Source organism: Thalassophryne amazonica, chromosome 21, assembly GCF_902500255.1.
Source record: "Thalassophryne amazonica chromosome 21, fThaAma1.1, whole genome shotgun sequence".
Classification (NCBI taxonomy): Eukaryota; Metazoa; Chordata; class Actinopteri; order Batrachoidiformes; family Batrachoididae; genus Thalassophryne; species Thalassophryne amazonica.
The window spans coordinates 13,019,126-13,036,971 of NC_047123.1; positions in this window are offsets into that span (position 1 = coordinate 13,019,126).

The window sequence follows — 17,846 nt, forward strand, 5'->3', positions numbered from 1 at the left end:
CAACAAAAGGAAGCATGAGCAAAATAAAGGAAAAACTAGGAAATAGAGTGACAGAACGTGGCTGAAGTATAACTAATAACCATTACAGAAAATACGTAAGAAACCAAAGCAAACCATGGAATGACCAGAAAATAAAGAACAGAAACAAAACAGAACCTACAGCTAAACACATAATGGAATGACTAGAACAAAAGATAAATGATCACAAGTGACAATACTAAAAACAAAAAGAACACAACAAGATAATGAAATGCCGAAGATGCATCATAAACAAAACCAGAGAAAACAGAATACAAAATGATCCAACCAAGAAGATCAAATAAGGGGAGGCAGACGACAAAAGGGTACAAACCCATAACCTCACCCTGAGCCAGAACCCACCCTGACACTCTCCTCTTGTCTTGACTGTGCACCAGAATCATTGTTGCCATTTTTTTAAGAAGAAAACTGCGCTGTTCTTGTTCTTTAACATTTCAGGAGAGCGAAAGTATAATGACTTGAAATATTAGTGAGGGTTTTTTCTGCTGTTTTTCATGTTTCATGTTTTTTTAAGCCACTGCATCACTTTAATAGTGTCTAGTTTGACCTCACTAGGATTATTTTTGGAATCATGTTTTCTGGAATTAGGGTACAGAGAGCTGAATGATGAACATTTGATGCTTTAAATTCCACGTTTGATTAAATTCCCACTTATGCTCACTACGTTAAATACACCTTAACTGCCATGTAATCGAACATTTTATTTCAAAATCACGATTTAGATCCTGCTAAATGTTTTAGTTCTGTGCACCATGTTTAATGCTGCAGTTGCTGATTCTTTTCATTATTACTCAGCTTTATTTTTCAGAATGAATTTAGTGTGTAAAATGTCAAATATTTGTGAAAAATTACATTGACTTTATGATGTTTCGTCCATGAAATGGTACAAAAATATAAAGAGAATTGAATTGACAATGATCTAAATGGGAGAAAAGCACAAAATCTTGTGTTAAAAGCTGAAACATGAAAAAGGTTTAACTTTTTTTCTGAGAGGAGTTTAATTAATTAACTACAGACTGTAGTTATTAATTACATTTTTAAATAATGGTGGTGGTATTTATTTATGTTAAATTTTATATTTATTTCTTGTCATGTTTGGTGCCATTGTTAATGCAAAATTATTTATTTGCAGCCGTTTTCAAAACATTAATAAATTATTAGTAAAATAATAACTCAATTTTAATTTAATATTGAGTATTGAGAAGTTATTTTGGAAATAAAGAGAACTGTACTGACAAATTCTGAATTATTGCTCATTTCAGGGGGGTGGGGGGGGGGAGCACCTCAAAGCATTTGTGCTTAGGGCACCCAAATGGCTAGCACCGGTCCTGATTAGGACTCTATAGTAGGCCACGGAGCAAGTGATTAGACAACTTGCAGGTCCGACTATTAATGCAGTTTATGTGGCAGAAAGGGAAATACTTTAACTTGGTACTGTGGCCCATGTCCTCAGTTCCCAAATAAGTGTTTGGGAAGTGATGAATTTCGCATGAGCGGCTGATGAACAGCGGGCTACTTAATCCCTGGCTCCAGCTCATTCAGGGCCAGATTCTTGTGGTTTTCCCTGAAGCCAATGGTTTTCATGTCTATGCCATGAAGCCAGGTTCTCTGCATGAGATTCCATGACCTTGACCTCATCTTTCCAGTCGCTCGCACGCCCTTTGATGACAAAGCTTCCCGCAGCTATATTCAAGGTAACCTGGCTGGCTCTCTAATTCCTGTATTAGATCGTATTGTCTTTTCTGGTGTTCCAGACACTATCCTGCACAGCTTCCAAGCTGTACGGACTCCTGGCTTCACAGCTGTGTGTATAACAATGTCACTTTGAAACTCTCCGACTCTCAGCTCAGCTCTGCCCATTCTAGTTCCTTCATGTTTCTGTGGGATTCCGTTCTCACGCATTCCTGCCTGTGACTGTGATCGAGAGGTGCCTGGGAAGCACTTGTGGAGTCGTGAGGTCACTGGACAAAGGTGTTTGGTACCTTGGCAGGTGAACAGAGGTCTAAGTCTTCAGGGTCCTGATGCTGCCTGTCTTGCTCTATGGTTGTGAGACTTTGATGCTAACCAGTGACTGCAGGTGACAACAGGATGTCTTTGGAACTAGGTGTCTCCAAAGGATCCTTGAGTACCACTGGAATGACACTGTATCAAAAGAGTGGTTAGGGTAGTATCGCACTGAGCTGCTACCACACAGTGATGCAGCTGGTCAAGATGCTCTCAATGGTGCCTCTGTAGAAGGTGCACATGATGGGGGCTGGGGATCTGAGTACTTTACTGGCCAGTGATGCGGTGTTGTTGATCCAGGAGTGGTCTTCTGATATGTTCACACCCAGGAACCTGGTGCTGATCACCCTCTCCACAGTGGTACCATTGATTGTCAGTGAAGCCTGCTGGGTGTGTGCTCTCCTGAAATCCACAACAATCTCCTTCATCTTCTCTACATTCAGAGAGATGGGACCCACCACAGTCAAGTCATCCACAAACTTGATGAAGAACTTGGAGCTGTGTGATGGTGCGCAGTCGTGGATCAGCAGAGTGAAGAGGAGGGGCCCAACACACACCCATGGGGAGCCCCTGTGTTTACAGCGATTGTGCTGGAGGTGTTGCTGCCGACCAATACTACCTGAAGTCTTCCTGTCAGGATGTCCAGCAGCTTAGCTGCACAGCAAGGTGTTGAACCCTAGCCGGTCCGTTAATCAGCTGCTGGAGGATGATTGTGTTGAATGCTGAAGTCAGTGAGCAGCATTCTAACATATGAGTCCTTCGTGTCCAGGTGAGTGAGGGCGGAGTGAAGAGCAGTTGAGATGGAATCATCCGTCGAGCAATTGGATCGATATGCAAACTGGAATGGGTCCAAGGAGGGGTTGAGGACAGATTTTTACTGCAACCAGACAGTAGTCATTGAAGCAGGAGGGAGATGACTTCTTCTTATGGTAGTGGCTTTGAGGCACATGGTAACAGCAGTCTGACTCAGTGAGGTGTTGAGGCGTGTGAATCTCATCACATACACACCTCGATACACTACCAGTGATAATATACGACATATTGCGATACATGACAATACATGATGACACTGACAATATGATGCGATACGATTCACCCCTGTTCCCAATTTGATGTGATTTGATATATAGTTGGTGATTCAATTCCTCACAATGCGATACGATGCGATTTGGTGCATTATGATCAGGGATGGGTGTCGATAAGATTTTGTCAATATCTATGCCATTATTGATTCTGCTTATCGATCTGATTCGTTATCAATTCTCATGTCAACAACGCTTGTGAATTTTCTGTGTACTAAAAGTAAGCTTTGCAGGTTTTCTGTGTCAACAACAACAACAACATTGAGTCTTAAAGTAAATAAATATGAAATTGGTCACGGGATCCTTGATCTCTGGACACAAATAAAAATCAATAAAATCTGTACATGGTTAGTGGATCCTTGATGTACATGGTGGATCCCATAGATCTCTGGACATAAATAGAAATAAATAAAATCTGTAGTTTTTGTCAAAAGCATTTCCTTTCAAATATTATTGACACAAATGTAACCCCATAGACTCTGAGCTGAGCTCTTGCAGCCAGCTGCGCTGCACGCCAAGATGTGATTCATAAAATACGCAGGATGTCTCATTTTGAAGAAAAAAAACAGGTTTGGTCAGTTGTAGTTCTTTGTATTATTATTATTATTATTTCCTTTACCTGATGGACAGCTTCAGTCTATGCACTGGCTTGTGCTCACGCCACTGGACTTGCCACTTCTGAAAACCAGCGAAGCAGAGAACCAGCGAACAGCGGGTTGAACTGCTGCTTTTGTTTTCTTTTTTCTATGTCCAAGATGCGGCTGGATCCACGTGCTAGACTGAATGATTTCTGTGGCGGATGTGGGATGGACTCCGCTGTAAGAACAGATCCAGTGAGTGGCTCAATGCCTCCCCTTCCCCTCCGACAGTGACAGGACGCCTTAATGGACTCTCATCAATTGTTGTGTTTTGTTCTCTATTGTAAACCTTTTTGGTAGAATGGCCTAAGCAGTGGCTCACCACTTTGAGTCTGGTCTGCTTGAGGCATCTTCCTCAGTATCATCAGAGGGAGTTTTTCCTTACCACTGTGGCTTGTGTGCTTGCTCTAGGAGTTGGTAAGGTTAGAGCTTACTTGTGTGAAGCGCTTTGATGCAGCTTTGTTGTGATGTGGTGCTATGTAAAGTAAATAAATTGAAAAATAAATTACCAGGGCTTCTGAGGCTGCAGAGTGGATGACTGCAGATCGAGCTGACCAGTCATTGGAATCCTTCTGAATTTGGGCAAGGTTGCATGCAAGGAGTCAGCGAAGTTGAGTCTTCTGCTTGGGGCCATCTTGGGGCAACAGGGTGGCATGTTTGAGCGAGTTTTGGATCTGACCATGGGGTGGTCAGTCTAGCATTCAGCCCCACATGTAGCTCTGGTGATAAGAACATCCTGTCTGTCCCTTTGACACACAATGATGTAATCTAGAAGATGCCAGTGTTTTGAATGTTGCCAGGTGGTTTTGAGCCTCTTTTTTCATCTGGAAGATGGTGCTGGTGATAATCAGCTCATGTTCCACACAGTGGTAGAGCACTTGGTGTCCATTGCTGTTTACAATGCTGGCCAATGATCTTATTCCAGACATGATGTTCTGTACCCACTCTGACATTGAAGTCACCCATAATTACAAGTTTGTCTGTAGCTGGGATTTTCTGGATGGCTGCATCAAGGCTTATGTCTCCTTTGATGTTGAACTCTGCATCCACTGTTTGTGCATAGGCACTGATGAGAGTGGCAGAGCATTGTTTTTCAAGGGAAATGTGCCATGTAATTCGGCGTTCGTTGATGTCTTGGTGATGTGTTGCAGTAGTTTGGGTTTCACAAACTACTGCCTGAAGGCATGGGTCACATACATGGTATGAGGTCACATGCATACTGCCCAAGCCAACCTCTGTCAGGGAATGCTCTCCGTGTAGTCTGGCCCCACTAAGTGCTGCAATATCGATGTTATATTTTGTAAGCTCAAGCGCTACAAGTGCTGTTCTTCGGTGAGGCCTATTGGTTGGTTCAGCCATGTCCAAAAGGGTGTGAACATTCTATGTGGCAATGTACAGTTGTATATTCTGATTTGTTGACCACAGTGAGGGATGCTCCGATGGCTGGGGCTAACCATCAGGAACTGGGGCAGCAGACAGTTTTTGCAACACCCTTTCCAGGTCCTTGCCCATCAAGAGTGAGCAGTGTGGCTGCTCAGATGCAATGAAAGCTGCTGCAGTGTCACATTGCCCCATCCAGCAAACACAATGACAGTCACTCCATTGCCACCTGTGTGCATGGTTTGACTAGACACTCCCAGCCACATCCTTGACCTGTGCCTATTGCCATTCCATATTGCCACAGGGCTCTTTGTTGTTTTTTGTCCAGCTGCAGATGTGTGTTCAGGGTTTACACGCCTAGCCATTATACCTCCCAAGGTATAATGCCAACTACTGACCCACATAGCAGTGGATCAGTAGTTGGCAGAGACACCTCTGGGGATCACTGCACTGCCAAGATTTCCCACTTATTCAACCTGGGGGTGCAAGAGCTTTGGTGCAGAGGCTACGTACTGACCACAGAAGTGTTGGGGAAAGTGTAGTGACACGGACCCACAACAGGGGGCGCAAATGAACGGTCAATAGATGAGCCAAAAGGTAACAATTTAATGTTGTGAATGTGCACAACGAATATACAGACAATCTCAGAATCTGATAGCAGTCAATCCACAAAAGTGACGTGTGGGCAGGCTCGAGGATAGAAGACGTCTGTCCTGAGAAGAGCCAGAACCACACGATTTCCACCACCACAGAACCCGGTGAATACTGGAGCCGCCAAGTCCCGAATTCCCAGGTGATCACCGTCCCCGACTGTCGGATCTGGTACTGCTGGCGAGGAGCACAAACAGTGAGACGTGGGTGTGTGCACACCCAGTAACAAAAACAGTCAGAAGGTGGAAAGTCACCTCCACCTCTAATACACACTCGTGCAGCTCCTGTCAAACACTTATCTGGTTGGGGTGTGAAGCCGTTGCGGATTACGCCAACCTCACTGATAAGGCACTCCACAGGAAAGCAGCTGCAAAATGAATTCAGACTAGGACACAGTTAGTTTCTGGCTGAGGATATTACCTTCACAGGTAGATGATATCTCGGCAACGAGGTGGAGATGATGTCCAGTCTTTATGGAGTGAGGTGATGTAGAGTAGATGGGTGACAGCTGTCAAGAGATAATGAGTGACAGCTGTCACCCCCGGCTGTGTCCGTGGCGGCAGCGCCCTCTCGTGCCTGAAGCCCGTACTTCAGGCAGAGCGCCCTCTGGTGGTGGGCCAGCAGTACCTCCTCTTCAGGCGGCCCACACAACAGGACCCCCCCCTCAACGGGCGCCTCCTGGCGCCCGACCAAGCTTGTCCGGGTGGCGGCGGTAGAAATCAGCCAGGAGGGCCGGATCCAGGATGAAGCTCCTCTTCACCCAGGAGCGTTCCTCGGGTCCATACCCCTCCCAGTCCACCAAATACTGGAACCCCCGGCCCATCCGACGGACGTCCAGGAGCCGGCGCACCGTCCAAGCCGGCTCCCCGTCGATGATCCGGGCAGGAGGCGGCGCCGGTCTGGGAGCACAGAGGGGTGAGGTGTGGTGAGGTTTGATTCGTGACACATGAAAAACCGGGTGGATCCGCAGTGAAGCTGGGAGTCGGAGCTTCACTGCGGCAGGACTGAGGATTTTGAGGATTTTGTAAGGTCCGATGTACCTGTCCTTGAGCTTCGAGGAGTCCACCTGGAGGGGATGTCCTTTGTGGATAGTCACACCTCCTGCCCGGGGCGGTAAGCAGGGGCCAGGGACCGCCGGCGGTCTGCATGGGTCTTCGCCCTCATCCGGGCCCTTAACAAGGCAGAACGGGCGGAGCGCCACACCCAACGGCACCTCCGCAGGTGGGCCTGGACCGAGGGCACACCGACCTCTCCCTCCACCATGGGAAACAATGGGGGCTGATACCCCAAACACACCTCAAATGGGGAGAGGCCGGTGGCAGAGGACACCTGGCTGTTATGCGCATACTCGATCCAGGCCAGATGTTCACTCCAGGCCGTCGGGTGTGCGGACGTCACACAGCGCAGGGCTTGCTCCAATTCCTGATTGGCCCGTTCCGCCTGTCCATTGGTCTGCGGGTGATACCCGGACGAGAGGCTCACGGTGGCCCCCAGTTCCCGGCAGAAGCTCCTCCAGACGTGTGAGGAAAACTGGGGACCACGATCAGAGACGATGTCAGTGGGTATCCCATGCAGACGGACGACATGGTGGACCAGAAGGTCTGCAGTCTCCTGGGCCGTGGGGAGCTTCGGGAGGGCCACGAAGTGGGCCGCCTTGGAGAATCGGTCCACTATCGTGAGGATGGTGGTGTTGCCCTGGGACGGCAGGAGGCCCGTGACAAAATCCAGACTGATGTGGGACCAGGGGCGATGAGGCACAGGAAGTGGCTGAAGAAGTCCCTGTGCCTTCTGGTGGTCTGCCTTGCCCCTGGCACAGGTGGTGCAGGCCTGGATATATTCCCGGACGTCGGCCTCCAGGGACGCCCACCAGAAGCGCTGCCGGACCACTGCCACGGTCCTTCACACCCCCGGATGACAGGAGAGCTTAGAACCGTGACAGAAATCCAAGACAGCAGCCCTGGCCTCTGGTGGGACGTAGAGTTTGTTCTTTGGCCCAGTTCCGGGGTCCGGGCTCCGTGCCAGGGCCTCCCGGACGGTCTTCTCCATGTCCCAGGTGAGGGTGACCACGACAGTGGACTCCGGAATGATGGGCTCCGGTGGATCCGACAGCTCAGTCTTGACCTCATTTTCATGCACCTGGGACAAGACATCCGATCTCTGGTTCTTGGTCCCGGGGCGGTAGGTGATTCGGAAGTCAAAACGCCCAAAGAACAGTGACCAGCGGGCTTGCCTGGGGTTCAGCCGCTTGGCGGTCCTGATATACTCCAGGTTCCGATGGTCAGTGAAAACCGTGAACGGCACAGACGCTCCCTCCAACAGGTGTCTCCACTCCTCAAGAGCCTCTTTCACCGCAAGGAGTTCTCGATTGCCGACGTCATAGTTCCGTTCAGCTGGGGTCAACCTGTGAGAAAAGTAGGCACACGGGTGAAGAACCTTATCGGTCTCTCCACTCTGGGATAGCACGGCTCCTATCCCTGTGTCAGAGGCGTCCACTTCAACCACAAACTGGCAGCTAGGGTCGGGCTGAACCAGAACTGGTGCAGACTAGAACCGGCGTTTCAACTCCTTGAACGCGGCTTCACACCGATCCGACCAGGTGAAGGGGACTTTTGGAGAGGTCAGGGCTGTCAGGGGGCTAACTACCTGACTGTAGCCCTTAATGAACCTCCTGTAGAAATTCGCAAAGCCGAGGAACTGTTGCAGCTTCCTACGGCTTGTTGGTTGGGACCAATCTCTCACCGTCGCAACCTTGGCCGGATCAGGGGCGACGGAGTTGGAGGAGATGATGAACCCCAGGAAGGACAAAGAGGTGCGGTGGAACTCACACTTCTCGCCCTTCACAAACAGCCGGTTCTCCAACAACCGCTGCAGGACCTGACGTACATGCTGGACATGAGTCTCAGGGTCCGGGGAAAAGATGAGTATGTCATCCAGATATACGAAGACGAATCGGTGCAGGAAGTCCCGCAAGACGTCGTTTACTAATGCTTGGAACGTCGCGGGGGCGTTAGTGAGGCCGAACGGCATGACCAGGTACTCAAAATGACCTAATGGGGTGTTGAATGCCGTCTTCCATTCGTCTCCCTTCCGGATCCGAACCAGGTGGTACGCATTCCTAAGGTCCAGTTTGGTGAAAATTTGGGCTCCATGCAGGGGTGTGAACACTGAATCCAACAGGGGTAAAGGGTATCGATTACGAACCGTAATGTCGTTCAGCCCCCTGTAATCAATGCATGGACGGAGTCCGCCATCTTTCTTGCCCACAAAAAAGAAACCTGCACCCATTGGGGAGGTGGAATTCCGGATCAACCCGGCAGCTAATGAGTCCCGGATGTAGGTCTCCATTGATTCGCGCTCGGGACGTGAGAGATTGTACAGCCTGCTGGACGGGAACTCAACGCCCGGGACCAAATCAGTGGCACAATCGTACGGATGGTGCGGGGGAAGGGTGAGCGCCAGATCCTTGCTGAAGACGTCAGCAAGATCGTGGTACTCAACCGGCACCGCCGTCAGATTGGGAGGGACTTTAACCTCCTCCTTAGCGTTTACACCGGGAGGAACCGAGGATCCTAAACAATTCCGGTGGCAGGTTTCGCTCCACTGAGCCACAACCCCAGACGGCCAATCAATCCGGGGATTGTGTTTAATCATCCATGGCAAGCCCAAAATCACGCGGGAGGTAGAAGGAGTTACAAAAAACTCAATCTCCTCCCGGTGATTCCCAGACACTACCAGGGTTACAGGTAGTGTCTTGTGTGTGTTAAAAGGGAGAAGACTGCCATCTAGTGCTCGCACCTTCACTGGGGAAGAAAGCGCCACTAGAGGGAGCCCTACCTCCCTTCCCCATCTGCTATCCAGCAGATTCCCTTCTGACCCCGTGTCCACCAGTGCTGGGGCTTGAAGGGTTAAATCCCCGCTCAGGATTGTAACTGGGAGATGTGTTGAAAGATGAGTATGACCCACGTGAATGTTTTGACCCCCCCTCAGCCCAGTCTCTAAGGGCGGGCGTTTGTGTTTTGACCGTTTGAGGCAGTCTCTCTGCTGATGCTCACTCGAGCCGCAGAGAAAGCATTCCCCGCGGACCAGCCTCCTTTGTCTGAATGTGGCCCTGCTCGTGTCCCATCGTCAGCAGGGGGAGCTGTAGCCACACGGAGCGCTGTGGCTGTGGAGCGTGGGGAAGACGGCTCCCTTTCGGACCCGGGAGGAAGAGGGATGGCTTGTGCCTGACCGCGCCCTTCGCCTCGCTCCCATCGGCATTCTTCTAACCGATTGTCCAACCGTATAACCAAATCGATAAGCTCAGCCAAATCCCGCGGTTCCTCCTTAGCCACCAGGTGCTCCTTCAGGACCGACGACAGTCCGTTTATGAAGGCGGCGCGGAGCGCAGTCATATTCCAGCCGGATCTTGCAGCCGTGACGCGGAAGTCGACTGCCTATTCGACTGCGCTCCGGCGCCCCTGTCTCATTGACAGCAGCACGGTAGACGCGGTTTCGCCTCTGTTAGGGTGATCAAAAACAGTTCTGAGCTCCCTCACAAACCCAGTATATAAGAGGCAAGGAGCCGTGAACTTTGTTCCCAAAGCACTGTAGCCCAAGCGCGTGCCTCACCTCGAAGCAAATTAATCACGTAAGCCACCTTGCTGGCATCAGACGCGTACATCACGGGACACTGTGCAAAGACGAGCGAACACTGCATAAGAAAGTCCGCGCACGTCTCCACACAACCTCCGTACGGCTCTGAGGGGCTTATGTATGCTTCAGGGGATGGTGGGGGGGGGGGTCGTTGAATGACCAGTGGAATGTCTGTATTCGGCACCGGGTCGGCAGGAGGAGGAGCTGCAGCAGCGCCCTGAGCGCGCGCTTCCACCTGTGCGGTGAGAGCCTCCATCCTGCGATTAAGGATGATGTGTTGCTCGGTCATCAGGTCCATCCGAGCGGTAAAGGCGGTGAGGATGTGCTGCAACCCACCAATCACGCCTCCAGCCGACGCCTGTGCACCCTGCTCTTCCATTGGCTGTCCAACAGATGGTTGACGCCCCTCGGGATCCATGACGTTGGCCGAGATATCCTGTTGGGGAAAGTGTAGTGACACGGACCCACAACAGGGGTCGCAAATGAACGGTCAGTAGATGAGCCAAAAGGTAACAATTTAATGTTGTGAATGTGCACAACGAATATACAGACAATCTCAGAATCTGATAGCAGTCAATCCACAAAAGTGACGTGTGGGCAGGCTCGAGGATAGAAGACGTCTGTCCTGAGAAGAGCCAGAACCACACGATTTCCACCACCACAGAACCCGGTGAATACTGGAGCCGCCAAGTCCCGAATTCCCAGGTGATCACTGTCCCCGACTGTCGGATCTGGTACTGCTGGCGAGGAGCACAAACAGTGAGACGTGGGTGTGTGCACACCCAGTAACAAAAACAGTCAGAAGGTGGAAAGTCACCTCCACCTCTAATACACACTCGTGCAGCTCCTGTCAAACACTTATCTGGTTGGGGTGTGAAGCGAAGCCGTCGCGGATTACGCCAACCTCACTGATAAGGCACTCCACAGGAAAGCAGCTGCAAAATGAATTCAGACTAGGACACAGTTAGTTTCTGGCTGAGAACATTACCTTCACAGGTAGATGATATCTCGGCAACGAGGTGGAGATGATGTCCGGTCTTTATGGAGTGAGATGATGTAGAGTAGATGGGTGACAGCTGTCAAGAGATAATGAGTGACAGCTGTGTCCGTGGCGGCAGCGCCCTCTCGTGCCTGAAGCCCGCACTTCAGGCAGGGCGCCCTCTGGTGGTGGTCCAGCAGTACCTCCTCTTAAGGCGGCCCCCACAACAAGAAGACTAAAATTATTTCCGAAGCCCAATCTGGGGTGGTCAGCGGCAGACGCTTAAGGAGGGAGATTGCAGGCATCCCTTCTCATTTCATCCTGAATAACAAATTGGGGCATGTTTTGAAGCGTCACAGTAACTTCTTGATCTGTGTTTGTCAATTTTGAACAAACTTGGTTACGACCATCATCAGCACCAGTTTTGAAATCACAAATACTGAATCTTACCAAGACTGCAAGAGAAGCTGTGATGAACAGCTGCTGTTCATATTCACATGATTTGGGATCTCAAAAGAGCTTGTAACAGACAATGACCTGAATTCTGCTAACAGCAACTGTCAAAATGCACATTACATTTGAGGTTGTTTTTTCCCCCCAGGACAACTGTGTTGCATATTTGATAATTAAACAATTAAAAATACTTTTTGATGTAACCTGCCTGCCAATGTATGTTTAAACCCAGACTTGGCTGCATAAAAAGTGGTTAAAATTTTTTTTATTAAGGTTAAGGGCCCCTTCACACATAACACAATTGAAGCCGACTAGCAGACGAAGGAGGAATCACATGCCACTCGTGAAAAATCTGAGCCACCTCAAATGCCTCGTACAGCTCACCACAACCATTCGTGCACAGCAGCGGCCAAAAGACAGCAAATGCCCTGCAAGTGCCCACATGACCCTTCTCTCGGCAGATATCAGCCAAATTCCAGGTGTTGCACATGAACATCCAACACCTCTCCCTGGACACTTAGAAAAGGCGTGGCTATTCATGCTCCCACCACGAGAATAGAACCACATTCAAACTGTTTGTGAAAATGTTCTAAGTGCAACACGAGTGTGGTGTAACCTAGCAACACACATGAGCATGACTATGCCACCCCCCCACCCACATACACACACACACACATACTATGAATCCAACATTGTCAGCTGTGGCTGAGGGTCCCAGAGTCCGGTCACTGTCCAGCGCAGTGCACTGCTGGAACAGCTTATCGCTGTGTACTGCAACTCAGCTGGTGAACACACAATGCCACAAGCCAGCATCTGAGCATCTGATAGAGAGAAGGAGGTGAGATTAAATAAAGGGTAAAGGCTTTGCTGTGGACATACGGCACCTGTCAGCTGACCTGACAGGCGCCGTCGGGCTGCTCGCCTGTTGGTTTGCTGTGCTGCCCGGTGGCTCTGGAAGCTGCCTTTCCTGGCCCCTGTGCCCTTCTGCTGCCCCTTTTTTCCTGGTTCCCCCTGGGCCCTGCATCCTGGACCCCCTTCCGTCCGTGCTCGCAGCCAGCCGCATGGCTTCTGATGTGCCGGAGTGGTCCATGTCATATGGTAAGGTTCTGTACTCTTGTCTTGGCCCAACACACCAGCCACAGTAGTGATTCAGATATTTAGTTGTGATCTGGGTCTCTGTGTGTGGATGGTCGCGTGTTTGTGGCCATCACCACAATTCAGCTTTTGGCTGCTCTTAAGGGGATTAACACTACGGTGTTCTCGATTAGGGTATGGATGCTCACAAATTAGACAACAGACTGTTTCTGTCACTGTTTGTTCATGTGTGGTTGTTTGTCATGGTAGGTTGTACGGTTGGGGCCCCGTCTCCTCTGTGTCTCACATCACAGTTACTGTCTTCACCACATGTCTCTCGTTCTTGTCTGTCTTTGTGTTGTTTTGGTGGTCTGCCCTTCTTGATAGAAGTTGTCGGTTGGCTTTGAGTAGGATGTTGTAGGCTGATCGGGAAGGGCCAATGGGGGTCACACACACAGTACATTCACTCACACACTACATACCTTCTGTCTTGCAAGAATAAATTGCATATATGGGTATTAATGTTCATAAATGGTTCTGCCAGTGTGGCATTTACCATTACTATATATGCATACGGGGAAAAAAAAAACTGTTGACATGCACTGTGGAGAGACTGCTGCTGACAGAAGAGACTGACTGCTGAGCTGACAGTTCAACAGTCATGAAAAATTGACACGTCGCTTAAAATTCTGTGATGGAGCTCATCCAAATATATCAGACTGGGGTCCACATGGATTCCATAGAAAAATGTTGGAGCCCACAGTATGTAATCAAACTGGATCAAAATAAGTGAAATTGAAGATAACCCTATAGGTGACAGTTACATAAATTGCATTTGAGTAAGCATGAAAGTTTAAAACAAATATCAATACACCCCTGGGGTTTGCAGGGAACCCAGGTATGCTGATTAGGGTTAAGATATATTCTTAATATTTCTTGAAAGATGACAGAACACTTTGAAAAATTTCCTTTTATTAGAGCTGACACAGATCTGAAGTTGAAATTATTAAGGGTGCACTGACACAAGCATGCCTGAAACTCACATAACAGCACGAACGTCGTGGTGAAGATCCCACCCTCTGTGTTCACAGCTGGACGCCATTCTTCGTTCTACCACCTGCCACATGCTCTGCCCTGAACGCTGCATATATAAAATAATTATTTTGTGGCAGATTAATTACTTTTTTCTGAAAATTGGCCATTGAAAATGGATCTAATCGCTTCCTGGATCAGAGGTTGCAGCCAGAGCCGCACGCACACATATAACTACCTGCAGAAAGCATTTTGAGCTGTCTAAAAAGCTAATTATTTGTCATGTTTACATTGTCCTGGCTTGATAAAATAGTTGCATGTTCTTTCCTTCTTGTGTGCGGCTGTTAAAGTATGTTTGTAACAGATTTAAGTTCTTGTTCAGACTGCGCTCTGATGTGATCCGCTGACATCACCACTTGCTCTGTTCACTTCTTGTTTACTCCACTTGACAAGGTGCATGTAGTGTTGTGGATTAGCTCGTGCCACATAGCATGACATTTGCGCGTGAAAGATTTTTTTTGAACATTTCTAAATTCTCTGTGCGCAATAGCACGCACCGGCGCCCCTCTCACGTCCTGTCTGCACCCATTAAAGACGAGGTTACTGTCCAGCACGACAGGTCGTGCTATTGCGTGACTCAAAGACATGCTTGTGTCAGTGGGCCTTTAGAGATGCGGCATCAGGAAAAATCCCCAATACACTGTGTTCACACCACACGTGCACCCGCTTGTCCGCGGCATTCCTGTTAAATGCAGGGCTCGTGCTGAGTCCTGCTGATTAGACAGCTCAGTCCACACTGTCTGCGATCACGGGTGGGCTGAACATTTTGTGCACAAAACTGCCCAGAGCACCAGAATCGCTGACGTCACAGTGCGCACTCGCCATGACACAGATTCATTCATCACTGTTTGTTCTTACCATCTCTGTGCGCAGCACCTTTGAAGCCAAAAAACGTCTTTACACGCACGCACGCACGCTGCAAGAGCAGGTAGGTTTCTGTCACTAGAATGCACTTACTCCTTATGTGCGTTTCAGACTCGCCCACTGATGGGTGAGTGATGTATATGATGCAGCCATGTAACCAGCAGGCAACACGCCCACAAACCAGATCATAAAGCCAACATTAAATATGTGTGTTTCATTCACAACATTGATGCTGAAATTTACACAACTGCAGCAAACTTCTGCACATAATGTACAATGTAAGCAATAAGTCTGTGAATGCTTTATGGGCCTGGCTCAATAAATTTAACTCAAAACTACCACCAGGGAGCAAATGTTTATTGTATTTTTCTGTAGAAATCATTTCAACATGATAGCCAGCATGGCGCTGCTCGAAAGAAGCGGTAGCGACTTTGACAATGCCATGCCATAATCTGCATGTATCAAACTGATTCCCAAAAGGGGCCAAGAGGGTGCAGGTTTTCTTTGGAACCACCAACTCCACCAGATGATTTGACTGATGAACTCATCCCACCTGCTCAAAGTGATGGGAATCGATCCTCCCCATAAAGTAAACATGTGCAACATCTGGCAGTACGACATGTACATCATATTTTGTGCTCCAGTCACTTCAGACATAAAGTTGTGTTATTTGTATAAACGCAACAGAAACTGGGCAACACAAAGCGCAGACAGGGTAAATAGTTTTCTCTGAATATTTAATGAATTTTGGGGCACAATAAAACACAAGTCTAAAGGAAAGCCTAAAGATTTAATCAGTGTCACCCTTACCAAAAAGTATATTTAAAGTTTATTTTATGAAATAAACTTAAGTAAACCTCAAGTTTACTTCATGATTACACTTTATATGAGTGACACAGAAGCACACAAAGCTGGCTTATGGTACACTGTGTCCCAAACAGGAAGTACACATTTTGAGTACACAGTGAAATGTCAAATCTCAAAATGTTGAACACTTCCTGGATTGATGATAGACAAGCTCTCGCGGGAATTCAGTGGCAAGTTGAGACTGAAACAGGAAGTGCCAAACGTCAAACACCTCCTGGATTTACAATAGACAAGATCTTGTGGGGGAGGGGAGGCCAGGATGGCGCTGGACTCCCCTGAAATCTGATTGGACACCCACGGTACCACCCCAGATGATAGACATGTCACAGCACCACCTCTGGTTGAAAATAACCAGCTGCATTTTTAATTCAGTGACACATATTGACTGCTAGGTCCCGCCTGTGCGGGGATTTGGTGCTGTGTACCACAAAACATTCTAATCCACCTTAGTAGAAGAAGAAAAATCTTCAAGCCAGATTTGAACATGAACATGTCCACCAAAGGTATATCGGAGAGTAATTGACCACATTTTATGCTAGAAATGAGGTCCAGTTTGTTAAAAGTGGCATTTCTCTTTTAATTTGTCATGTCCTTATATCAATGTGTTTTCCTCTGATTTTAGATGAATAAAACTAGCAGATGGCTAACTGATTCCTGCTCTGTTGGCTTAGCATGAGCATGATCATTCAGCCTGAGCATGTAAGATGCTCAGGCTGAATGAAAAACAGCTGTTTTATTCCTCCTCTGCTCTGTATAAAAGCTCTCGTCTTCACTGCAGTGCTGTTGTGTTGTGAGAGCGGTGAATGGCATCAGTAACACTTCATTTAATGATTGTTTCACAGAGGTTAAAACAACAGCACAAGACATCTAGAAGTTGAGCCTGTCGTCTATCGATAAGTAAATTCAGTTTATTTTATTTATATAGCGCCAAATCACAACAAAGTTGCCTCAAGGCGCTTCACACAAGTAAGGTCTGACCTTACCAACCCCCAGAGCAAGCACACAGGCAGCAGTGGTAAGGAAAAACTCCCTCTGATGATTTATGGAAGAAACCTCAAGCAGACCAGACTCAAGGGGGTGACCCTGTACTTGGGCCATGCTACCGACACAATTGACAATACAAATATATAGGAAAGTTTGGGAGTCCATGCTGGTGCACAGGATGTGAGGCCTGCAGAAGAAGACACCCACTCCCATCTCTGGATGGAGCTCCCCCTCAAACGGAGAGAAAAAACAGAATCAGGCAGCAGAAAGACAACAAATACCAGAAACAAATTCCCAGCCTAATTTTGTTAGTATTAAGCAACAAGAAAAACAGAAGAAATGATTGCCGGCCACTAGCCCTAAGCTTCAGTAAAAGACCCAGAATTTAGATAAAGCTGAGGCTGCAGCCCACTCCGTTTCCTAATAAAATTAATTTTAAAGGGTTGAAAGCATAGTAACATATTATGTCAGTATGCTGGCCATAGGAAAGGGAAAATAAGAGCATCTTCAGTCTGGACCTGAAAGTCTCTACAGAATCTGACTGTTTTATTGACGCAGGGAGATAATTCCAAAAAGCAGGTGCATGATAAGAGAAACCTCTGTGACCTGCAGACTTTTTATTCACTCAAGGGCACAAAGTAGTCCTGCACCCTGAGAACACAGAGCCCGGGCGGTACATAGGGTTTAATTAGGTCAGCTAATTGAGGAGGTACTAGTGCATGAATAATTTTATAGGTTAGTAACAGAACCTTACAATCTGATCTCACAGGGACAGGAAGCCAGTGAAGAGACACCAAAATGGGTGTAATGTGGTCAGCATTTTGAACCAGTTGGAGACCCATAAAGCTGGACTGCAGTAAACCAGAAAATAGAACACTGCAGTAGTCCAATCTAGAACAAACAAATGCATGAATCAGAGTCTTAGTATCAGCCATAGACAGGATGGTGTTATGGTTAGAGGTCCGGACGGGACTGGACCGGTGCAGACGATGAACTCAAATGCTGGGAAAAAGGAACAGAACTGGTTGTGAATGAAAATATATTTATTTACAATAAATAAGAAAATAATAATGCTGCACTGGGGATGCCTACAGAGTGGACAGTCAA